Source organism: Pongo abelii, chromosome 1, assembly GCF_028885655.2.
Source record: "Pongo abelii isolate AG06213 chromosome 1, NHGRI_mPonAbe1-v2.0_pri, whole genome shotgun sequence".
NCBI classification, from domain to species: Eukaryota; Metazoa; Chordata; class Mammalia; order Primates; family Hominidae; genus Pongo; species Pongo abelii.
The window spans coordinates 51,991,594-52,008,921 of record NC_071985.2 but is presented as its reverse complement, the minus strand read 5'-3'; the positions used below and the strand labels follow the sequence as shown (position 1 = coordinate 52,008,921).

Sequence of the window (17,328 nt, the reverse complement as noted above, 5' to 3'; positions counted from 1 at the left end):
AGGGCAAATTGCCAAAGAATGAAACATGAGCCAGTCAGGAGAGTCTGGAAGCTGCAATAATATCAGGGGACTTGAATGTTCGACAGTTGGAGCTTCAGTAATGTGTGAACTGCGGGTTATGGTATCAAGAGACTCTGTTCACTGACACATAGAATGTCACTATTGACCAGCGAACTGCCCAAGCTTGACAGCTGTACTACAGGAAGCCAAGTATATCATAATTTCATATTTAAACTGTTCATTCCAGATTAACATTTTGTTTCCTAGCTTTATATCACAACAGCTGTAATTACATTGTTGTTATTTTAAAGGTAATTGCCATTTTAATTGTTTTGTTTTGATAAGCAGTTAATTAAACATTTTTTAGTGCTTAACAAAAGGATATCACTTTTTTCTCCCATCTTCTGACCCTCATCAGAATTCTTTCAATGTGACTTTCTTTCCATTTTAAATTATATTTCTGTAGATGTAAAGTCATTTTTATGCATAAAGCAATAATTAAGTCAGCATTCTTAATCATTTTAAAGTTTTGCTATAGTCTGTATTTCAAGGTTACCGATTAAATTATTTTATTCAACTTGAATATCAGAATTTAAAAAACATCTGAAAATGAACCAGACTTTCTATAAACCATTTTCTCTATTATTATACAAAGATATTTAAAGAAACTACATGATAAGCACAATTAATTTTAAAAAAGAATGTACACAAAGCGGTCCAAATCCTATTATTAGCCACATTTGTCTATGTTTAAGTGCAAAATAGATCCATTACATAAAGTCAATTAAAATAACTCGATTTGAACCAAAACCAAAAATTTTTATTCAAAGTATATTCATCTTTGCTATATGTATTATATTTTTTCCAGTCACGTTTTTAATCAGTTTTGTATGGCAAATAATGTATTTTGATTTCACTTAGGATGTTATCATTAAAGGATTTTACTACCTTGTACTTACAAGCTTTAATAGGTTATCATAGTATTCCTTCAATAAATATTACTTTTTAAATTCCTTAATTATAGCCTACAATATGCCACTAGGAGGCATTCAAATACTTCCATTTAACAATTATAGACCATGGATTTATTTATGTTACAAACTGCAGCGAGAGGGAAATGAAAATGGGGTTGATCTAACTCACTGTGTCAAATTCTCCAAGAGCTCTCAGGTACTCCTTAGTTGTAAATTAGGCCTCTTTAAGACTGTATTAACTCTTTCCACCCCCTTTTTAACCTGATGGGCTAAAAGAGCTTATGCAGCTTTGAAAGGCAGCTAATTATTCAATTTCTCAATCTGCACACAGATGACTTTTTAAACAGCTCATTTAAAAAGCCTTAAAAACAACAATAAAGAGAGAGTGTTCTTTTTTTGTTACTGAGCAAATAAAAACTGTGGCAACAGGAAAAACACGTTCTTAATGTGAGGTATTATATTTAATACCTCACTTTATTTCACTGGGCAATTTATTTCACTGGGCATACCCAGAGTCCAAAGCACTCTACTAAATGCCATGTAAATACTTTCCCTGCCTCCTTACTGGTCACCCTTAAATGAAGTTTTATTAGTTATTCGCTAACAAAATTCAACATTATCTGATGAATTTGACTGATTTCTTAGAGGATGGTTTCTGTAATTATATGCAGAGTCACAAAATTTCTGCAATGGCCAGCACCTGGTAGAGGGTTATGCCTGCTAATCAAGATCTGCCAGGAGAGAAGCAAGCTCTACAGGACTCGGCAACTTTCTGGATGTGGGGTATAGGCGACAAGCAGAGGAAAAAATATATGACAACTCCTCCCCAACCACAGTTCTGGAACTAAGCAACCAGAATGAATTATTAAAGGTAATATAGCAAAAGTGTCAGGTTTAAGTGGAATTATAAGGAATCTGCTTTGGCAAATATTTATTCTGTTAACCATGAGACACCTAAATGGAGATTTCCAAAGAAGACGGAAGCATCCCAAAGATGATCCTCTATATTCACCTAGTAGCATGCAAGAGCTGTGAAACTTAAAAAAAATGAGAAAATACTATTATGGCATATTCTTTTAGAGATGATAGCAAAGTTGCAAGTAAATAGAATAAAACAAATTTACTAGAAAATGTAACACATTCATATGTAAATTGCATAAAATCATAACATGTATATTACAGACACAAAATTAGGGCTCTGCCACCAACAAGCCATGTGATCTCTGGCATATCTACAGATATAACCATGTCTCAGTTTTCTGATCTTTAAAATAAGAACTCTATGCTAGATGATCTTTAAGTATTTTCTCTCATAGATCAAACATTCTTTATTTTTAAATCAGATCAATTCTATCTTTTTTATATTCTTATGTATTGAGATTTCTTCTATCCTGGTGGCTAACGGAATACTATGACTGGACTATAATTCAGATCCACTTTCAAAATATATCTAAAAGTTTAAGTGCTTTAAAGTGCTTTCATAAAGTCTCTAGGTGCTCTAGAGTCCATAAGGTAATTATGCAACTGAAAATATTATAATAATTCATTTGCTTAATTCAACAAAAATTTTGAGTGTCTGCTATATGCAATCGAAATCCCTATGAGGCAACAGGGGCACAGTACTAAACAGAACAAAGTCCCCGTTTCTATGGAGCTTACGTGTTGGTGGAGAAAGCAAACAATAAACAAGTGAAATAAATATTGTCAGAGATTAGATCTATAAAGAAACCTAAAGTAGGGAGTGATGGGGGTGGGGGGCTATTTTAGATAGGAGGATTACAGAACTCTAATGTGGTGACATATGAACTGAAACCTAAGTGAAGGGAGAGAGTAAAATCGTGGATTTGGGAAGAAGAGCATTCCAGGTAAATGAAACGAGGCATTCAGAAGTCCAAGGTGAGAACATGCCTGGCATCTTCACAGAGCAATGGGGAAGTCAGTGAGATTAGACTGGAGGAAGTGGGAGAATGGCAGGAGATGAGGTCAGCTAGAGAAGCAGAATCAATGATGGAGAGCCTTCTAGGACATGGCAAAGACTCTAAATATTATTCTGGATGACATTTTTACATACCTCTGAAGAGAGCGCTATCATCATAAACTATTTACCTGGAACATTTTGAGAATATACAAATTAAAGGAAAATATACAAATTAAAGGAAAATAGAGCCTTCTAGGACATGGCAAAGACTCTAAATATTATTCTGGATGACATTTTTACATACCTCTGAAGAGAGTGCTATCATAATAAACTATTTACCTGGAACATTTTGAGAATACACAAACTAAAGGAAAATAAACTACATATTTTAGAAGTTTGGTTTGCAATATAAAGTACTACAAAGAAATGAGAACAATTTAATAAGCCAAGTAAGAAGAATCTTATTAATTTAAAGTTATTTATGATATATTGAATCTTTAAGCTTAAAGAAAAATGAAATATCATATAGTCTTTCTTTGGGCTAGAATTACCCAAGTATCATATGTCTGATTAGTGACAGGGCCAAGACTCCACATTGCTTTTCTAATATCGTCAGTTGCTTCTTTAATACCACAATTGTTCCTCACGAAAGCAGAGAAAAGGGTAAAAGGAAAGAATTTCCATGTTTCACTTCAAACATATCTCTGGCATTATACCCTGAAACTGAATAATACACTGTTATAATTTTCAGAGAAAAATGAATTTACCAAATAAAGGTTTATGGAAAAAATTTTTTTATCTTTATGTGGCATATGATATTTAAAATGCACATATATTTTCATAAAGCATACCCAATATATTGAACTAATACAGTTCCAAAGAGCTGACTAATGCAAAATAGAAACATTGGGAAGACTGATTTACTATGGACTTCAATTACAACATAAGTATATATGGGAATCATGAGAAGGGACAAGAACTAATGCCCGTGAAACCAGACAGAGAAACCTGACAGCAAAGGTCAGCAACAGTTAACTCAGTCATAGAACAAAGGCATTTGAAACTTCTGGTCGAATGGAATTTCTAGTTCTAGATCCCTGAGGAATCGCCACACTGACTTCCACAAGGGTTGAACTAGTTTACAGTCCCACCAACAGTGTAAAAGTGTTCCTATTTCTCCACATCCTCTCCAGCACCTGTTGTTTCCTGACTTTTTAATGATTGCCATTCTAACTGGTGTGAGATGGTATCTCATTGTGGTTTTGATTTGCATTTCTCTGATGGCCAGTGATGATGAGCATTTTTTCATGTGTTTTTTGGCTGCATAAATGTCTTCTTTTGAGAAGTGTCTGTTCATGTCCTTCGCCCACTTTTTGATGGGGTTGTTTGTTTTTTTCTTGTAAATTTGTTGGAGTTCATTGTAGATTCTGGATATTAGCCCTTTGTCAGATGAGTAGGTTGTGAAAATTTTCTCCCATTTTGTAGGTTGCCTGTTCACTCTGATGGTAGTTTCTTTTGCTGTGCAGAAGCTCTTGAGTTTAATTAGATCCCATTTGTTAATTTTGGCATTACTGGGTATATACCCAAAGGACTATAAATCATGCTGCTATAAAGACACATGCACGCGTATGTTTATTGCGGCATTATTCACAATAGCAAAGACTTGGAACCAACCCAAATGTCCAACAATGATAGACTGGATTAAGAAAATGTGGCACATATACACCATGGAATACTATGCAGCCATAAAAAATGATGAGTTCACGTCCTTTGTAGGGACATGGATGAAATTGGAAATCATCATTCTCAGTAAACTATCGCAAGAACAAAAAACCAAACACCGCATATTCTCACTCATAGGTGGGAATTGAACAATGAGAACACATGGACACAGGAAGGGGAACATCACACTCTGGGGACTGTTGTGGGGTGGGGGGAGGGGGGAGGGATAGCATTGGGAGATATACCTAATGCTAGATGACGAGTTGGTGGGTGCAGCGCACCAGCATGGCACATGTATACATATGTAACTTACCTGCACATTGCGCACATGTACCATAAAACCTAAAGTATAATAATAATAATAATAATAATAATAAAAGAAAAAAAAAAAAAAAAAAAGAAACTTCTGGTCCCAGGTCACCAGGTCTAAACATAGGTAGTGCCATTGAAAATAATAGCAACAACAAATGTTTATATAATGTTTACCATGTGCCAAGAACTGTCATGAGTACTTGAACTACTCATATCTAATCCTCACAACAACCTCATCAAGTACTATTATCATTATTTCTACTTAACAGATCAAGGCACTAAGACAAAGTTCAACCAACTGCCCATGATCACAGAGCTTATAAACAGCAAAGCCAGGATACAAGTGGAGGCAGGCTAGATGCAAAGTATGGTAACCACTATTTCAAACTGCCTTCAATATACAAAGATTTTAAATTATCATCATTATGAGGCTTTGAATAGCATCCACTGACTGAAAATATTGTGTTTTATACTAATTGTATAATAGAGAATGCATCTTTGGACTGGACAATTAAACAAGAACCATTGACCTTTGTATGAGAAATCTATGATAGACAGAGATCTGATTTACAAAACTTTCCTCAGGCAACACAGACTGTTAAACTACAGCAGGAAACTAATAAAACAGACTCTCCCAGAAAATGTTAAAAGGATAAGATCATTGATACAAATTCTACAAGTTATCATCTCAACTTATGTCTGTGAGTACACCTAAGTTTGAAACTGAACCAAAGCTGTCCTGCTCTGTGATACAAAATCTGATTTGTTCCTTCTTCTTAGACTATATTTATTAAAAGAAATCAGTCTATTAATAAAACTAGAATTGTTTTAAGCAATTAAATAGGCATGTATTTTGAGGGAGGAGAAAAAGACATTTATCAGACTCCCATGGACACAGCAGAAAGAAAATCCATCTAGTATAATCACCACTATGAAAAATAGCACAATTTTAACTAGCATGCCTTACAGCTAAAGTTATCATATAGACACATTGCTATTCACACTATTCTAGCCTCTGTATCACCTATCTAGATTGTGCCTCATTCTTTTGTAGAAATCCTACACTTCAGCTAGAGTTATATGAGTTACTGCAGGGTTAAATGAGTTACCGAGGGGCAGATTTATATTCCCTAAGAAAGCATTTATTAATAAAATCCAAGAAACATATATTAGAGACCTCACCTGATTTTTAACTGAATCAATACTTAATTTAGAAATTTAAGCACCATAAATAACTATAAGTATAAAGAGTAAACTGCTGCAGATGGGAATGTAATGAATTCTTCATTAAGATTTTTAAAAAATTAGTAGAAACCATAAAGAAAACACCTGCTTAAACACATTTAATTTATATTCACATTTTAAAGTTTAGACCAAAAATGGTAGCAGCAGGGTATTTGAAAACCACAACATTAACTACTAAATAGTCTCACTTAAGCAAAACTCTAATATTCAAATTAAGTGAGACTTATAAGAAAATGTTTGGAGAGCAGAAATTTTACATAATGCAAAAACAATATTTTGTATATTTTTTAAAAATGGAATTTATTTTTTAGAATACTTTTAGGTTCATAGCAAAACTGAGCAGAAAGTACAGAAATGTCCCATATTCTCCCTGCCCTCACACACCCATGGCTTCCTCCATTATTAACACACCCGACCACATTGGTACATTGTTACAGTCAATGAACCTATATTGATACATCATTGTCATCTGAGTCCCTAATTTACATCAGAGTTCACACTCTAGGATATAAACAAATTTACAGTGACATGTATCCACCATTATAGTATCATAAAAATGCTCTATTAAATAATTACGTATAAATCTAACAAAATATGTATACAATCTATATAAGGAAAACTAAAGATTCTGATAAAAGAAATCAAAGAAGAACTAATTAAATGGAGAGATATTCCATGTTCATGGGTAGGAAGACTCAATACTGTCAAGATGTCAGTCCTTCCAACTTGATCTATAGATTACAATCCCAATCAAAATCCCAGCAAGTTTTCTTGTGGAAAACAAGAAGCTGATTCTAAAGTTTCTATTGAGAAGCAAAAGACGCAGAATAGTCAACACAATTCTGAAAGAACAAAGTTGGAGGACTGACACTATCTGAGTTCAAAACTTATTATAAAGCTACAATATTCAAAACAGTGTAGCATTTATAAAAGAACATACAATTAGATCAGTGGAACAGAATAGAGAGCCCACAAATAGACCCACATAAATATAATCAACTAATCTTTGACAAAGAAGCAAAGGCAATACAATGAATAAAAGACAGTCTTATCAATAAATGGTGCTGGAACAAGTGGACATCCACATGCCAAAAAAATGAATCTAGATACAGTCCTTACACTTTTCATGAAAATTTACTCAAAATGAATCACAGACCTAAATGTAAAATGCAAAACTATAAAACTCCTAGAGGATAATACAGAAGAAAATCTACATGACCTAGGGCTTGGCAATGACTTTTAGAGACAACAACAAAGTCATGAACCATGAAAAAATTAATTGATAAGCTGGATTTCATTAAATTTAAAATTTTTGTTCTGTGAAAAACAATGTCAAGAAAATTTAAAAAGCAGCCACGGACTAAGAGGAAATATTTGCAGAAGGCATATCTGATAAGAGGCTGTTACCCAAAATATACAAAACTCGTAAAATTCTACAATAAGAAAACAATCCAATTAAGAAATGGGTCAAAAACTGTAACTGACGCCTCACCAACCTCAACAAAGATATACAAATGACAAATAAGCATATGAAAAGATGTTCCCCATCACAAGTCATCGGGCAAAGGCAACTTAAAACAATGAGATACCACTACGCACCTATTAGAATGGCCAAAATCCAGAACACTGACAACAAATGCTGATGAAGATGTGGAAAAGAAACTCTCATTCATTTATGGTGGGAATACAAAATGGTACAGCCACTCTGGAAGACATTTTGGTGGTTTCAAATAAACCTAAATTTTTTATACTTTATTTTCTTCCTTTATTCTCTTAGGATGGTATCTTAGTCTCTTTGGCCTACTATAACAAAATACCTTAGAGTAGGTAACTTATTAATAATAGGAGTTTATTTCTCACCATTCTGGAGGCTGGGAAGTCCAACATCAAGGTACCAGCAGATTCAGTGCCTGGTAAAGGCTTGCTGTCTTCTCCATAGATGGCACATTGTTACTGCATCCTCACACGACAGGAGGGACTGAACAGCTCTCTTGAAGCTCTTTTATAAGGTCACTAATTGCATTTATGAGAGCTCATGATTTCATTACTTCCTAAAGGCCCTAACTCTTAATACTATCATATTAGGGTTTAAATTCCAAAAATATAAATTTTAGGGGACACAGTCAGACCATAGTAGATGGTAAATTCTGATACTTCACTGCTAAAAGTTTATTCTAAACTATTTCCATCATACCCAAGTCCTTTGGAAAGTTCTAATCATCTCACATTTAGTCATTGGTTTATTAGCTCTTCCTAGCCAAATAATTCCAAATTTTTCTTTCTTGCTTGCTTCCTTCCTTCAAGTGTTCATTCTTTCTTTCATTTTATAGTTGGAGAAACTGAGGCAAAGTTAAGTCAATTGCCCAAGATTACTAAGCCAGTAAGTGGGGCACCAAACCTGTGCCAGACATTATTATTAGTGATGAGGATACAGTAATGAACAAAACATACAAAAATCTGTACTCTCAAGGAACTTACATTCTAGTTACCCTCTATATATCACCATTACTGTTGTACTCACCTCGTCACAACTCTTTAGATTTCTGTGCTATCACATTATACATAAATGCCAATACCCTCAAATACATCTCCTCACCTACACGACATTTCCCTATCACTAAATTTACTTCTTTCTAATTCTCACTCTCAAAGTCAATTCAATAGCAGTTTTTCTTTTCTTAGAGAAGGCCCTTCTACTTTTCCACCAAAATTAAAGAGTGTAACACTACAACACTCCTCAAATCTGTCTATATTTTCTCTTCACAAATATCTAAACTCTACATTCTGGAGGATGAAGGGTTAGGATATGGTTTATACAAAAATTACATAATTTGGCAATCATTTTAAAAAAATAAATTATACAATATAAGAACCATTGTATTTAACAACTAGAAAGGGTCCTAGAGATCATTCTTGTTCAATTTCTTCATTTTTTAGATAAGAAATTTCAGGGTAAAAGAAATTAAATGAATTATAAGAAGGTAGCTGATGTACTGTAGAGTAGTTAGGACTAAAACACAAATCCCTAATTTTAGAAGATATTATTAATATAAACACATACTACCATATATTCAAATATATGAATATTTGAAATATTCATATATTTCAAATAAATTGTAAATAAAAACTGATTGAAGCTACTCTTTAACTATTAGTCATATTTGAAATCATAATTTAAAATGTCTTTCACCCAGAACAAAATAAAACTGATTGCAAACCACCAGCAACTGAAAAAGAGACAATCACAATGGCAGAACAACAACTAAGTAAATTCTAAATCTTTAGAGTTAACAAATATAATAATTTGTAATTAAATAATAAACAATTATACGTATTTTAATGTTAAAATTACCATATATACACCTTTATCTTATGTATGTTTAACTTACATGTGTATATTTAGCATGCATATCATATATATGTGAATATATGTATGTATATGTGTATATATGCATACACATAATGATAAAGTGAAATTTGCTGTTAGTAAATGATATCAAGAACTGTCCCCTTATAAAGCAAATACTAAGTAAACATTTGGTAAAGACTTGTCCTGTGTGTGCCATTCTACACTCTCCCTTTTCTTACCTACTCTTAGGCTAATACCATAGGCAAAAGCCTTTTGCTTGGAAATGTTTCTAAAACCCAACCTCACCTCCCTCTTAAGGTCACTGTACTAGTTCAGGAGCTAAACATCTCTTGCTTTTATTACTGTAACAATCTTTTAACTGATCTCCTGTCAGCTGGACTTCCCCTACTGCATTTCTTCTTTTATAAGGCCACCAGTGTTATCTTCTCCAAAACAAAACGTATCATGTCATGTACCTCATTTGCTTCTCCACAATCTGTTGTATAAAAGCCAAACCTCTTAAATTAGCAAATGTGATTCTTCACAATCTGGCCACTGTTTATATCCCCAAATAGATTTTGTAATCTGATTTATCTCTCTCCCACTCTCTCCATATACAAACATACACACACACACACACACAGTAGTAAGTAATATATTATAGATATATTTCCTAGACATGATACAAATTCCTTTCGAGAATGAGGTGTCATTTTGAAGCAAACTCTGTAGTCTACCACTCTACCTCCTAATATCTCCCATGTTAGAATTTTTATCACACTGACTGTCCTTGACTCACTGACACTGTTATAGAATCACAAATTAGTAACTCTGAAATTCCCAGTACTTAGTACCTAGCAAATAATAGCATTTATCAATGCACAAATGAATAAATACTTATATACCTTATCTTTGGAAACTCTACTCATGCCAAATATTTATTTCAAAATAAAGGCATTTCTTTCCTTCTCAGGTGGTTAACTATTTTTAACTCCTTCCTATTTAACAGAAGAATGCTTCTACTTGAATTTTAAGATGCCACTTGGCTAACTGGGGTACCATATGCCACTGAATCAACAGGCTGAAAAAGAGGAAGTTAATCTACTGGCTTGAGTGATTGTTCTCAATAACCAAAGGGAAACTGGGGTGCTTCTACATAATAGTTTGGAAAAGAGAAATGTGTCTTGAACCAGGGGATTCTCTATGGTGCCTCAGGACTTGCATGCCTAAAGTAAAAGTTAATGAAAAACTACAACAACCAAAACACAGCCAGATCTTTGAGGACTGAGTTTCTTTGAGAATGGGACATTCTACCAGATAAAGATCCTGTCCAGGTGAAGTTCTAGCTGAGGGTGAAAGAAATATGGAATGGGTAATAAAAGGAAGCCATACATACCAATTATGGCCTCTTGACCAGTTACATAAACAAAAGCTTCTCCTTTAGAGGAAAGTGCGAGAATGTCTACATTTGTAAAAAATGATAGTTGTATGTTATTAGGTAGAAATATAGATTCGTTTTATTGTACAGGAATTCAAATGTGTGTAGAAGGGTACAAATAGAGGCTGAGTATCCAAAGGGGTGGACTGTACCAATTACCAACTTATTGCCTCTCAGCTCCAAATCTGCCCCTCACTGCCTGATCTGTGAAAATGGATCTGGACTCTGGATATTTTTCCTTTTAGCAACTGGCGTGATGTCAAACTTTGTCAGGAGAGGGTACTAAAGAGACAATGCAAAAAGAGGGAACTTGCTCCTGGTTCCAGTGAGACACTCTGCAGGCTCCTGCAAAGCTTATGGCTCATCAAGGGCTGGCTCCTATTGTACATGCAGCTTCCCTAGGGCCCATTTCCTATAGCACAGGTGTCCACCAGGCTCCTATGCAGTGGGCAGTTTCTGCAGTGCCTGGCTCCTGCAGGTACTGGGAGCCAAAGGTTTCCCTCGGCATTCCCCTACCTTATAGCAGAGTACCTCTGGCTCTTGCAGCACTTGAAGCCTTTCTAGTGCCTGGTTCCTGCAGCACAGGAGGCATCTCCTGCACCTGATTATTGGAGTTGTACAATTTCCAACAGTACCAAGTGGCCAGCAGCTTCCCTTTGTTAGTTTTTTAAGGGAGTTTCTCCAGTAACACAATCCTAGTTAATAGCTTCACCTTAGGAGGCTTTATAGTAGTCTGCTGCGAGTGAGGCATCTCTCTGAGAACAGCCTCCCCAGTACCTCTCATATGGCTTTCCAGCAAGTTCTAAGGAATGGCATTTCTCTGAGGACAGCTTTCCTGGGCACCCCAAAGGGCAGGATTCCAGAAAATTCTGCCAGTGTGGCATCACAGCAACTTCTCTACTATCCAATGAGCCACAGCTGTGCCCTCTCCATTGGAGTCTGGATCTCACACCCAGATGGGGCTTCTTCCCTGGGTCCTCCGTCTCAGCCCTAAGACTAGTAGCTGCTTTATATTTGGTATTTCTATAGTCTTTAGAATTTCCTTCACTTACTAGTAGCCCATCCCTTGTTACCCCAATCCCATTTTATAGTTTTTAAATACTTTATATTAAACTTTCCTTGTTCAAATCACTATGTAATTTCTCTTTCCTGGTCATATCCAGACTGATACAAAGGCTGTTACTTTATGAATAGAACACTGCCTGGCATGAGTTAAGCATTCCTTAAATGAGGAATGATTCAATGAATGAACAAATGAACATTTTTCATAGAAAGAAAGTAATAAACTTTCTATTTAGGACTACATGAAGACCAAAGAATACCAAACTAAGTTCCTGTATAGGCTGAACAAGAGCCATAATTGCAATACAAATTCATGAATCTGAAAAGGGTTTAAGATGTATTAATACATTTTTCCCTAAGGCATTGACGTTTTGGCATAGACTTTTTTAAAAAATTATCTAGTAGAAAATAGCTAAACACAAATCTTCTTTTAAAGACAAAACCTATACAGAAATTAGTGCCTAGGCTGGGCACAGTAGCTCATGCCTGTGATCCCAGCAACTTTGGGAGGCCGAGGCAGGAGTGTTGCTTGAGCCCAGGAGTTCGAGACTGGCCTGGGCCACATGGTGAAACCCCCGTCTCTACAAAAAAATACAAAAATTTGCCAGGCACAGAGGAGCATGCCTGTAGTTCCAGCTACTTGGGAGGCTGAGGTGGGGGAAGATGCCTGAGATCAGCGGGCAGAAGCTGCAGTGGGCCCAGATCATGCCACTACACTCCAACACCTTGGCGACAGAGTGCAACTCTGTGTCAAAGAAAGAAATAAAAGAAAGAAAGAAAGAAAGAGAGAGGGAGAAAGAAAGAAAGAAAAGTAATTAGCACCTAACTTGGAAACTTCGAGGTTTACAAAGAAACTTTTATTATTTAAAGAGACAAATGTCAAAGAGATAAATCAAGGGATACATTTCTATTTGACAAAGATACAGTTTCTACTCTGGCATTCTCAGTATCAGATGAACACTTTATATTTTACACTATAATATAATTAATAGTTTTTTATTTTAAAAACTTTTCTGACACAATTTAAATGATTAAATTTATTCTTCACTACATACATGAACACACCCACAGACACACACAACCCATGGTTTTATTTTATTTTATTTTTTGATACAGGGTCTCATTCTGTTGCCAGGCTGGAATGCAGTAGTGCGATTATGGCTCACTACAGTATTAAACTCCTGGGCTCAAGCAATCTTTCCACCTCAGCCTCCCAAGTGTCTGAGATTACAGGCGTGTGACACCACACCCAGCTAATTTTCTTAATTTTTTGTAGAGACAGGGTCTCACCACATTGCGCAGGCTATTCTCAAACTCCTGGGCTCAAGTAATCCTCTCACCTCAGCCTCCCAAAGTGCTGGGATTACAGGCATGAGCTACCATGCCAGGCAGGTTTTTAATTTTTAAAGAGATCGATATCTAATACAAGAGCTTGACATATTCACTAATAATTAAAATTTGAGAAGGGTATGTGGTAAATGCTATCATAATTCAGAGATGAAAGATGTTACACTGGTTACTCATAAAAACTAACCCTTATGTAAAGCAAACCAGATTTTGAAAAACATTCAGAAGCATGCATGTGGGAGATTTAAAACACATATGAGGAAGAGCAAAAAGTGCAATTTCATCCATTCACTCAGAAAATTATTGTTAAAACCTTCTATGGATACATATCATCACTGTCCTAAGAGATGGATACATTGTAGTGACTGACTGAACCAGATTTAAAAAAAAGAAAAAAAAAAGAAAAAAAAAACCTGCCCTGATAACTTTATTGTCTAAAGATCTGCGTGGACTATAAGTAATCGAAAAACTTAGAAAGACAAGTTTAGGGTCAGATAATGGATAGTTTTTTACCAGACTTAGCAGTTTATGGGCAATGAGTAACCAATAGATGTTTTTTTATTCGGAAGGACTGAGTAATTACATATAGAATGAATCTAAAAGATGAGAAAATGGAAAATGAGAGGTCCAAACAGAAGATAAGTGCTAGCCCTAAAAGTGGTATTCAAATGAGAGAAAGGTATAAATATGACATATTGAGAGATAATCAACTAGACCTGCAAAGACAAGGAAAAAAGTCACTTCACTGTAAGTAATTCAAATAATAAACTCAGGCTCCTTAAGGGAAGGGATACTATATTGGGGCAGAAGGTAAGGATGCATTTGGTTTTATAAGATGGTCATTGTAAGAGGCAAAATTGCATAAAGGTTGTAAGCATATACTTTGGAATCATACAGAACCGGTTAAACCAATTCCTAGTACTATGGCCTTGATCAGCTTACTCCCTCTCAATTTCAAAATCCACATTTTCATCTGTCTACTGTGGATAACAACTGTACCTACCACATAATACATAATAATTAAATGAGTTAGTTTAAATAAATTTCTCAGTAGGGTAAGTAGCGCAAAGCATGCCCTATATTATATATTGGCTATAATTATTAATAACATCATCATTTTATGTAAGTGAACTCAGTATATATGATCTGAAAATAATATCTGTGGAAAGTAGTAACTGCTGAACTAAGACAGTGGGCAGTTGAAATAGAGAACAGGAATCGGAGAAGAAAAGATTAAGGAGGTAGAACCTATAGGATGTAGGTGGGGAAAACAGATGAGAGGGAGGAGTGATTCACCAAATTAGCCCTTTATAGTAGGAGAAGGAGACTATGGGGAAAAGATGGCGAGTTCCATTTTGGAAGCATTGAATGGGATGTCAACAATGAGCTAAACTGCACCATAAGAAAGCTCGCTGGAAGAGAAAAACTTGCCTAACTGTAAAATGAAAAAAAAAATTATAGTATGTAAAAACATATAAATATAGAAGGTACATTTTAAAATAAACACACTGCCCTCAATAATTTTATTAAAGAAACAAAACCAACACATACATTGTTTTATTTTATTTAATGTTGATTACCACTATCAGCACAAAACTGTCACTGTTTCATATAAAAAATACTAACATTAACACTGTCTGTAAGCTATAAGAATAAGAAAAAAGAAAAAAAAATGCTTGGTAAACTGAAATCATCCAAGGTCATTTTTGTGGATATCATACAGGAACAAAGCTTACAGAACCTAGGGGAATGACAAGTTAATAAGAACTCTTTGATAATTCCATAATTGTTAAATTAAAAAATTCTTCCTTGTGAATTAAAAGCCAATTATTTACTTTTAGAACACAAATGAACTAAACCATAAGGCAGAAATACGTGTTTATTTTCATGAAAAAACAGAGCCATTATCACTACAGGAGTTGGAAGATACAAACACCTCTAGTTTTCCTGTAACAGAAGTCTCCTCCAAATAACCTTCACACATCCCTTCCAATAAACTGTTTCCTGATTACCTCAACAGTACCATTTCCCCACTCCAGTCATATTCACTTAGCACTGACTAAAAATACAATGTTCAGAATAGCTGTGTACCAGTGAAATGATAAACTGATAAGTAGAATTATTCACAGTTTCAGATGACATAACTGGTTGCTTATGGATTTGAGGAAGAATTAAAAATCTAAAAATTGCTTCTAGAATCTTCCCTGAGAGATCATGATAACAATTTTTAACTGCACCACTCTGCTGCAGCTTTAAAAACATTAGGCACAAAAATACACTTTAATAACCTTAACTAGGAAGCAGGACTACGTAATCTTTGTTCTCTCACCAAATGTTCAATTGCTCATCTCCAGAAAGAGTCTCTGCACTTCAGGTTTCAGATTAAATGCTGACACAGGTGGCACCATTAAGAGACAAATCAAGAATATGTATAATCCAGATGAAGGGGTTAAAATCCTCTGGACTGCCTTTCAGTCTGACTAAACCTGTAAAATCTACATTTAACACCTGATTTTCCAGAGATCGAAAGATTTCTTTTTACATATGCCCTTGATGGAATTAATGAGAGGAGAGAAAAGCATATGCTTAAATGCCTGGGGGTAACTATAACAAAGGAAGAAATTACAGTTTATTAACGTAATTCCAGCACTCATAACATATTGCTTGTTCTAAGTATCCCCAAAATAACATGCACTACACAATCGAATCTCTGTAACTAATATGCTTATAGACTTTCTGAGGGTGAATTTACTAACTAAATAATGGTCAAAATAATAGCTAACATTTAGACATCTGCTTTTAAAAGAAGCATCCCTTCCACCTGCTTCTACAGGCCACAAAGATACACTCTAGTTAACATATTACTGACAGGATGATGAGAAAGCTCCTGTCAGATGCTGGCCAGCCGGGTGTTTGAGACAAAATGCACAGCCCCAGCTGACTAGTTAGAGAAAGTCTGGTGAGGTACAATTATAGAGGCATATGACAAGGCTTCATGCCTGACTGATTTGAGAACCACTGACATGGCTTTAAACAGCAATCCAACCTACCTATGGTCACAAAACAGCAATAAGTCAACTGATACCCCCTTGTAATATCATGATTTATGCCTCTGCTTTGAATACACGAGACTCTAATATGATGTTCTGCTAGTCTACCAAGATTCACTTGGGGCTTAAACATCTATGGCCTACCTACAGCATGGATAAAATCAATGTTCTTGTTCAGGATTACCAGAAACCGTTCCATGTGTACTTGACAATGTATAAATCAACAGAATAATGTATGAATCAACAGAATAAAAACAAAACTGATTATATCTCAATTCATTAAACTCAAACATGTAAAAGTATAATAATAGGTACTAACACAATACCACACTTTAAAATATAGGGAGAAAACCTACTAGAATGTTGAAAACATAACAATATTCTTGATATCTGTGCTTACATATCTTAATTTTTTTAATTTTAAATTTTTTATCTTTTAAAGGTTAAAAATTACTTTTTTTTTTTTTTTTTTTGACGTAGTCTCGCTCTGTCACCCAGGCTGGAGTGCAATGGCGTGATCTCGGCTCACTGCAACTTCCGTCTCCCGGGTTCAAATGATTCTCCTGCCTCAGCCTCCCGAGTAGCTGGGACTACAGGTGCATGGCACCACGCCTGGCTAATTTTTGTATTTTTAGTAGAGATGGGGTTTCGCCATGTTGGCCAGGCTGGTCTCGAACTCCTGACCTCAGGTGATCTGCCCACCTCAGCCTCCCAAAGTGCTAGGATTACAGGCGTGAGCCACTGCATCCGGCAAGAAATTATCATTTTTAACCACAAACAGCACCTAAAGAAAAGGAACCTCAAGCTAGCTGATTCTCTAATGAGAGTGTCACCACTAAAACCTACAGCAAGCTGTAAGGTTTATAATTATCATTCTATTTTAACTATGAAAAATCATGATTGTCAAAAAG

General features: G+C 35.2%; 1 protein-coding gene across 4 annotated transcripts in view; it reads right to left on the bottom strand.

Annotated features, from left to right (window-relative positions):
• Positions 1-17,328, bottom strand: part of DENND1B (DENN domain containing 1B) — a 265,750-nt gene that overhangs the window by 117,983 nt on the left and 130,439 nt on the right. The gene's annotated exons all lie outside the window — the stretch shown is intronic.